The sequence below is a fragment of the Coregonus lavaretus genome (assembly GCF_964263955.1).
Source record: "Coregonus lavaretus genome assembly, chromosome: 9".
NCBI classification, from domain to species: domain Eukaryota; kingdom Metazoa; phylum Chordata; class Actinopteri; order Salmoniformes; family Salmonidae; genus Coregonus; species Coregonus lavaretus.
The window spans coordinates 41,035,123-41,044,247 of record NC_139996.1 but is presented as its reverse complement, the minus strand read 5'-3'; the positions used below and the strand labels follow the sequence as shown (position 1 = coordinate 41,044,247).

The following is a 9,125-nucleotide window of genomic DNA, read 5'->3' as shown; positions in this document are numbered from 1 at the left end:
AGAGAGAGAGAGAGAGAGAGAGAGAGAGAGAGAGAGAGAGAGAGAGAGAGAGAGCTGGTGAATGATGTGCTTTGCCAGACTAACCCCAGACTCAGACTATTGACTATAGCTGACTGGTGGGGCACAACCTCCTTTCCTAAAGTCATCTGTCTCTGTGTTGTGTAATGTCCAAGTAAAATACATGTGAAAAGTCAAAGCTCAGCACATACAGTATGACTAGTTACTTTACTGACAGTACTGGATGCTTAGAAATGGCTATTCGTGTTACGTTGGCATGGTTTTTACTGTGTGTGCTTTTCTTGCTGGGTTTCCATGTGATTTTCCTATGACTTTGAAAATGGCCTTTCAAAGTAGTGCATGTTTATCTGTGTGTCTGTGTTTCAGGCCTTTATGTGCATGACCTAATTCTGCAGCGAGCAAATAATCTACAGTGAAGGCTTTCCTCTGTGTTTGTGTGTGTGTGTGTGTGTGCGTGCATACACTCTCCCTCCCTCTCTCCCTCCCGCCCTCCCTCAACGTTTCCTTGTATGAGCCGGCAGAGAGAGGGAGAGAGAAAGGGAGCGAGAGAGAGGGAGGGAGGGAGGGAGGGGGGAGAGAGAGCACACTAAGTTCATCTGAGGACAGTGAAATGCTTTTCTTTCCAGTGTGAATCATTTTGGAAAAATGAGCCTCTGGACTGAATTGCCCCAGCAATTTGGCATGTTTCTCCATTCTGCTTTATTGTCTATTTTGGCTGAACTCACAGTTCTTCGTTTTACTGCCAAGAAAACTTCAGATCCTTTAAAGATACAGCAGGCAAAGCCAGTTCCTGAGTCAACCACGTCCTTTAAGCAAATAAAATAAATCTCAGTAGAATGCTGCCATAGCTTCCTGTTTAGCTCTGAATTCCAAGGGGAACTGAGCTGGTTCTCCGAGTCTGCATCCATCCAGCGCCCAGGGAGAATTCATCAGTTGGAGTTTGAGAGGCAGTTTGAAGAACACCCCTTTTTTAAAGGATTCAGATGTTGGTAAAATTGACATTACATGTTTAATACGTGGTGTGGGTTTTGGTTCACATCTTTATTTTTGGTAAGTGAATTTCCACACGGCCCACAACTAAAGATGTTGCCTTTGATATCAGAAAGAACCTGGAGTTTATCGGCTGCTCATGCACTTATCAGTCAAGCAGTTTGGAAAACAAATGTCTGCAGTGCAGGGAAGAAGAAAAATAAAGTGTAAGAAGAGAGTGGTATGGGAGGGAGGGAGCGGGAGAGACAGGGAGAGGGAGAGTATCATTTAGCAGTCAGTCCCCTCTCCCACCACACAAATCATTTTGCTGTCCCCCCCCCCCCCCACCCCCCGAGAGAGGAGAAGAGACAAGGGGGAAGACGGAAGAAAGGAGAGAGAGGGAAAGTGGAGAGAGGGAGTGGCCTGTGTTGGGGTTTGGATGAGGCAGCGGTGGGCCCAGTCAGCAACAGCTGGGTCTTTAGTGTCTCACTTTGTCTCCCAGCCAGCCTCCCAGCCCCAGCCTCCCAGCCAGCCTCCCAGCCCCAGCCTCCCAGCTTCCAGCCTCTCAGCCTCCCAGGCTAGTCTGAATTATGACACCACAGGGATGGCAAGCAGACTAATTACAATGACTGATTGCCTCTCTGCTGGCATTTCATAGACAGTGATTGTCATGTGAGTGAGCAGGTCTAGAGACCTGGAGGAGGAGGAGGGAGGCTTTTCATTAGGTTGCCTCCCTTCCTTTGGACAGAAACAGATGCAGATTCAGATGTGATTGGTTCAGGGCAAAGAGAAGGTGTTTTTTATGACATTTGGTCAGACAGAACTGGTGTGAGGAGGCTAGAAGCCAGAAAGACAGGTGATTTGCTGTTCAGTCTTACTGTGCTGGGTTAGAGCTAAAATATAAAACATTTGAGTTTATTAAAGTAATATCCAAAGGAGGCCTCTTAGAGGGTATTGAAATAATTATCCCTTTATTGGCCTCTCACTGTGGTCATTTATGTGTTTTGTCTCTGTATATTACTGGGCATATTTATTTTCAAAAGGAGAAAAGTACGGCCTTGAATTGTCCATTTGTATGTCAGTCAGTCAGTCAGTCAGTCAGTCAGAGAGAGCACAGTGAAGTGTGATGTGGGTGTTAAGTGGGAGCTGGTTTGGGTTGGTCTGGACGGCTTTGTCAACTGCTTTGGCTTTTGTTCCTTTAGTAATTAATTGTGGAGGCCTTGGCTTGAGCCGGCCTGTCTCATAGCAACTGAAGACAGAGTGGCGGCGAGGCGAGGCGAAGGGAGAGAACGGCAGAGACAATCACGGGCGTATGTCTGTCTCTCGTGGGGCAGACAGACAGACCACGGCTAAGTCCAGCACACTGAAGAATACTTAGCATGCAAAGCGAATGAAAACATATTTGCTTTGTATAATATTATCTATTATCTATTACTTTTACTGTAGCTGTGTCATTGTCTGGCATCACAGCTTTCCATGTTGTCAACCAATGTTCCATTATATTGTGCCACTTATTTCTTGTCATTATCTTCCCAAATGGACCAGGGACATTATACTTCCCTAAAACACATGTTGTAGATGTACATGTTGTAATACATGGAATATACACGTAGTAATACATAGAGTCTATGACCTCAAATGGGCATCTAACCTTATGAAGCAGCTGTCGTTGATTAATGGAAGCATGTTCCCCTGTATATTAATATGTGTCCTCAGCTCAGCTGGCACCAGTTACCCGAGACAAGTGTGTGCGTGTGTGCGTGCGTTTGTGCACATGCTGTGTCTGTTTGTGTGTGTGCTTCTGTGCCCTCGTTCACACTGAGCTAGAGTTTTATTAACTGATGGCAGACCGCTGCAGGCTGGCAATGTTTGCCCTGTGACCCAGACACTACCTGTCTGCTGCCATGGTTACAGGGACGGAGCAGATTTAGTGGCCTGACTCCAGGGATCACTTTCCCTGCGTTAACAATCAACCCTGCGCCCTCACGGCCGTAAAACAGCCATCCTGCTGCCTCACGGGCCAAGCGAGACCAGGACACATCAACCCTGGTGCCCTGACGGCTGTTAAAGATGTCCTAAGTGCCCTGTAAGATTAGCTGTACGGCCTAATTGCTGTGGTGTCAGTGAGCGTCTCTCCCTTTGTGATCGTGTTCACTTGGAGCTGTTAGCCCTGTTAAATGAAAGCGCGCTGAGTATCTGATACCATTTGAAAGCGCTTCTTTGGTTTGTTATTGCCTAACGAACTGGCCCGCAGTATGAAGCATGGTGTTTTGTGCTTTGTTATGAAGGGAAAATATCTTGTCACTTTGTGCTGTTGTATTTCATCCGATGGATTGTTAGCAGTGACTGTTGTGTTCAAAGAGCTTTGTGCTGTGGCTTAGATACTGTATTTCATGATGTGTCTTTTTGTTTTTCAGTGTTACAGAGAGTGGCAAGAATGAAAATGGAGTCCAGATGAAATGGACTTGAATGAAGCAATACAGGTAAAGAATTTTCACAGAGATTCTCAGTGCTGTCTCATAATGTGCCCTCATATTAAACATCAGATGGCACTAGAACCAGTTTTCTCTCCCTCTGAATGAAGTACTAATCTGGCCAAACCAGAGACCAGAGCTTGCCTACTATGCACATATCAAAACCAACCATATCCACACACATAAGCGTCTCTCTCTCTCTCTCTCTCTCTCTCTCTCTCTCTCTCTCTCTCTCTCTCTCTCTCTCACTCTCACTCTCACTCTCACTCACTCTCTCCAGTGACTTGCACTGTTGCAGGTGTCCACCAGATGCTGCATGCAGACAGAGCCCTTGCGGAAAAACCACATGATTTCACATGTGGAAAATCATATGATTTCTCGTGATATTTCCACTTTTTGTACATGTGAAATCATGTGAAACCATGTGTTTTTATTTATGTGATGATATTTCACATGACGTTTCACATGTGGATTTTCACAGGTAATGCCCTGCAAACAAAAATGAGTTATTATGATACACACATAGTGCTTTTAATATACAGTGTTTTCAACTTACATAGTATATGTTTATTTATACAGTAATTTTATTCAACATGACCTTTCTTAAGATTTGAACTCACAACCTCTTGGTTCACAGCATTCTGATCTTCCTGCTATGCCACCATGTCTGTTTCAATAACTGATTTCACCTGTATTCTTTTTGCATTACAACCATGACCACTGATTTTACCTTTGAACCTTAAAGGGATACTTTGGGATTTTGGCAATGAGGCCCTTTATCTACTTCCCCAGAGTCCGATGAACTCGTGGATACCATTTTTATGTCTCTGCGTTCAGTTTGAAGGAAGTTGTTAACTAGCGCTAGCACAATTGCTAACTAGTGTTAGCACAATGACTGGAAGTCAGATACCCATAGACTTCCAGTCATTGTGCTAACACTAGTTAACATTGGCTCGCAATCAAAACAACCTATAACTTCCTTCATATTGGACACAGAGACAGAAAAATGGTATCCACAAGTTCATCTGACTCTGGGGAAGTAGATAAATAACATAATTGCCAAAAAAAATGAAGTATTCCATTAAGTCAAATAAATGACCATACAAAGTCAAACAGAAAAACAACAGGAAAGTTGGACAAACACATTTAGATTGTAGATACTGCACAAAGTATAATTTTTTTAAAGTATAAACATTCTGCATGATTAAATAGTACTTACCTTATGGCGAAAAAATGCTTGAGGGTTACTACAATACAACATTCAAAAGATGAAAACATAACTACATAAAACCATTCAATACAGTTGGAATGTAGTTAGAACTCTCAAACTGTTTCAATCAAACAGAAAAACAACAAGAAAGTTGAATAAACACATTTAGATTGTTGCTACTGCACTTTGCCTTTGCATTACCCAAATAGTTGTTTAAGATCATACAAAGGCATTGTGCAGTATCTGCATTTTAGGGGTCATACTGTAGGTCAAATCAGTGGTCATGGTTGATATGTATAAAAATTACTTCATAATAAGATGATTCGTCAGTGCATTATCACTTATCTACCTACAACATATTTGGCTACCTAGCAAAAAAACTTTAAAGCCAAGTTTAGGGCGGCAGGTAGCGTAGTGGGTAAGAGCGTTGTGCCAGTAACCGAAAGGTCGCTGGTTCTAATCCCCGAGCCTCCTAGGTGAAAAATCTGTCGATGTGCCCTTAAGCAAGGCACTTAACCCTAATTGCTCCTGTAAGTCGCTCTGGATAAGAGCGTCTGCTAAATGACTAAAATGTAAATGTAAGTTTCACTGTTGGCGTAGTTACTCCGTTTTGCCTTTGTTGGGCATCATATGATGTAAAATGGATCATACTTGCTATATTTCTGTATTCTAAAAGTTATGGATCTTGAAAACTTGATTGCTGACATGCAAAACATTTTGGGACTATATCAACAATGTACTAATGAAACAAATACCAACATATTGTTTTATGAGGTTACTGTGCATTCTCCAGTAACTTAATGGCAGCTGGTTCACAGGAAGTTAATGTTTAATTTTCAATAATTTACTGTCAACTAGTTACAAGTGGGTTGTTGTAAATTTAATAGTGACTTACTGTAACTAATCCATCACACTCACTGACCTGATGGTCTGGTAGGGAAGTGAGTATTACAATTACATGGTGACTAGATATAAATGAAATATTGTATGGTTCTTTGGTATCACATGCACTTATGTCAGCCTTTAACAAGGCTGCAAAACAGATTGTGTACAAGCTTAACGTTTATGTACATAGCACATTAACTGGGATGACATTTTCTGTTATGGGAGACCAAAAAGAGCTAGCTGAAAGCCATGCCTCGAATAAGCCACGCCTGCAATCTTCTGATAGTCTGCCGCTGTTACAGTATGTTACTGTAAAAGGCACAAAAACCTCTTCACAGTGCAGCTCATTACTGACACGTTCTCTTACAAAGTTTGCAGAATAGACAGTGTCAATGGAGGTGCTCTACTTGCATTGGCAAAACCATCAAACACTTAAACTGCTACAACCATGCCCCCATATGCTAGTGAGGCCCACCAGTACATTGCCCCCACCTATCAAAGAACACTGATGATTGTACCTTATATTCAAAATATTGGATAGAAAAATGTTCCATTATACCTATAAGGTACCAAATTGTTCATATGTATACCAGTGAACTTGTTGTACCCTAACCATACCCTTATTTTTTGAGAGTGTGTTAATATACTGTATTTTCAAAGCAATTAGTATGAAGTGAAAGGGGATACCTAGTCAGTTGCACAACTGAATGCATTCAACCCATAAAAGTCCAAGCCGGGGGGTGTTCTACTAAGCTATATGGAATTGTTTTAAGAAGGTTGTACCAAGGACCATTTTGCTATTTAATTTAGAATTTTAAGAGCCCTTGAAGTATGCCCAAAAAATATGTTTAAACTATTTTATGAAAAATTATTTTTGGCCTTACCGCTATTAGACAATACAAATGCATTGAAAAACAGATTCACTACATGGAACAACAGAAAGTCCCCCAAAAAAATCTAAAGGAAGTTTGTTCTGAAGTGCCTGTCCTATATATGAGAGAGTGCATTCAGAAAGTATTCAAACCGCTTGCCTTTTTCCACATTTTGTTACGTTACAGCCTTATTCTAAAATGGATTAAATAGTTTTTTCCCCTCATCAATCTACACACAATACCCCATAATGACAAAGCAAAAACAGGTTTTTAGAAATTCTGTGGAAAAGGTCAAGCAGTTTGAATACTTTCTGAATGCACTAATTTAACCCCTTATTTTTGGCACTAAACAGTGTCTACCGTTCAAAAGTTTGGGGTCACTTAGAAATGTCCTTGTTTTCGAAAGAAAAACAATTTTTTTGTCCATTAAAATAACATCAAATTGATCAGAAATACAGTGTAGACATTGTTAATGTTGTAAATGGCTATTGTAGCTGGAAATGGCTGATTTTTAATGGAATATCTACATAGGCGTACAAAGGCCCATTATCAGCAACCGTCAGTCCTGTGTTCCAATGGCACGTTGTGTTTGCTAATCCAAATGTATCATTTTAAAAAGGCTAATTGATCATTAGAAAACCCTTTTGCAATTATGTTAGCACAGCTGAAAACTGTTGTGCTAATAAAGAAGCAATAAAACTGGCCTTCTTGAGACTAGTTGAGTATCTGGAGTATCAGCAATTGTGGGTTCGATTACAGGATCCAAATGGCCAGAAACAAATAACTTTCTTCTGAAACTTGTCAGTCTATTCTTGTTCTAAGAAATGAAGGCTATTCCATGCGAGAAATTGCTGTGTACTACTCCCTTCACAGAACAGCGCAAACTGGCTCTAACGAGAATAGAAAGAGGAGTGGGAGGCCCCGGTGCACAACTGAGCAAGAGGACAAATACATTAGAGTGCCTAGTTTGAGAAACAGACGCCTCACAGGTCCTCAACTGGCAGCTTCATTAAATAGTACCCTTAAAACACCAGTCTCAACGTCAACAGTGAAGAGGCAACTCCGGGATGCTGGCCTTCTAGGCAGAGTTGCAAAGAAAAAGCCATATCTCAGAATGGCCAATAAAAAGAAAAGATTAAGATGGGCAAAAGAACACAGACACTGGACAGAGGAAGATTGGAAAAAAGTGTTATGGACAGACAAATCGAAGTTTGAGGTGTTCGGATCACAAATAAGAACATTTGTGAGACGCAGACCAAATTAAAAGATGCTGGAGGAGTGCTTGATGCCATCTGTCAAGCATGGTGGAGCAATGTGATTGTCTGGAGGTGCTTTGGTGGTGGTAAAGTGGGAGATTTGTACAGGGTAAAAGGGATCTTGAAGAAGGAAGGCTATCACTCCATTTTACAACGCCATGCCATACCCTGTGGACGGCGCTTGATTGGAGCCAATTTCCTCCTGCAACAGGACAATGACCCAAAGCACAGCTCCAAACGATGCAAGATCTATTTAGGGAAGAAGCAGTCAGCTGGTATTCTGTCTATAATGGAGTGGCCTGCACAGTCACCGGATCTCAAACCTATTGAGCTGTTGTGGGAGCAGCTTGACCGTATGGTACGTAAGAAGTGCCCATCAAGCCAATCCAACTTGTGGGAGGTGCTTCAGGAAGCATGGGGTGAAATCTCTTCAGATTACCTCAACAAATTGACAACTATAATGCCAAAGGTCTGCAAGGCTGTAATTGCTGCAAATGGAGGATTCTTTGACGAAAGAAAAGTTTGAAGGACACAATGATTATTTCTATTAAAATTCATTATTTCTAACCTTATCTATGCATTTTGCTATATTTCTTATTCAAACTCATTTCATGTATGTGTTCATGGAAAACAAGGAAATGTCTTAGTGACCCCAAACTTTTGAACGGTAGTGTATACTTCCATTCATTTTTTCAACTGGTACCAAGGGAACTTCAGACGAGTCTTGAGCAAAACAACCGACATGTACGTGTTCGTGAGAGTCTCACCTTTCCACAGAGGGGTCGTAATAGTTTTATACGCCAAACCACTGGGACGCTACAGATGATTTTGTGAGAAGACCAATTTTCAGGATGTCTCATGGTCTGACAATCAACGCTCTAGCTCTGTCATCTTTCACAGCAGATGCGGAAGTGCGACATAGGCAGATGTGGTTGATTGAGATGCATCCAATGCAACAGATATCTCTAGCTTAAACTGACAGATTTGTATATTATGCCAATAAGATTTCCGTGGGGGCACAGACATCAACCTTAGGGGGTTAACCCAGCCCCTCTGATTCAGGGTGGTGCTGCCTTAATCAATGATCACGGCACCCAGATAGAAGTTATTTTGGGTTAATTGCCTTGCTCAAGTGCAGAACAGCAGATTCTTCCACCTTGCTGGCTCAGGGATTCAAACCAGCAACCTTTCAGTTATTGGCCCAATGCTCTTAATCACTAGGCTACCTGCAGTGGTGACACTGCAGCAACATCGATACACTCCAAACCAGTCCCCCAAAGAATGAATGAATACTCTACGGCAAGTGTCCTTGAGCACTGCTAGTTTTACATTGACGTTACATTGGTGGTGAGAATTTGACAATTATTTACTTGATTCTGGGCAGCTTTTAGCAAAGCGCAGAAAAGCATTATTGCCAATAAGTCTGTGGCCATAAAATGTT

At 41.8% G+C, this 9,125-nt stretch overlaps 1 long non-coding RNA gene across 1 annotated transcript in view; it reads left to right on the top strand.

Annotated features, from left to right (window-relative positions):
• LOC311134548 overlaps positions 1 to 9,125 on the top strand; it is a 30,263-nt gene that overhangs the window by 3,156 nt on the left and 17,982 nt on the right. Inside the window, exon 2 of the long non-coding RNA XR_014613703.1 lies at positions 3,405 to 3,470. This is a non-coding gene — a long non-coding RNA (uncharacterized lncRNA). The remainder of the gene's footprint in view (positions 1 to 3,404; positions 3,471 to 9,125) is intronic.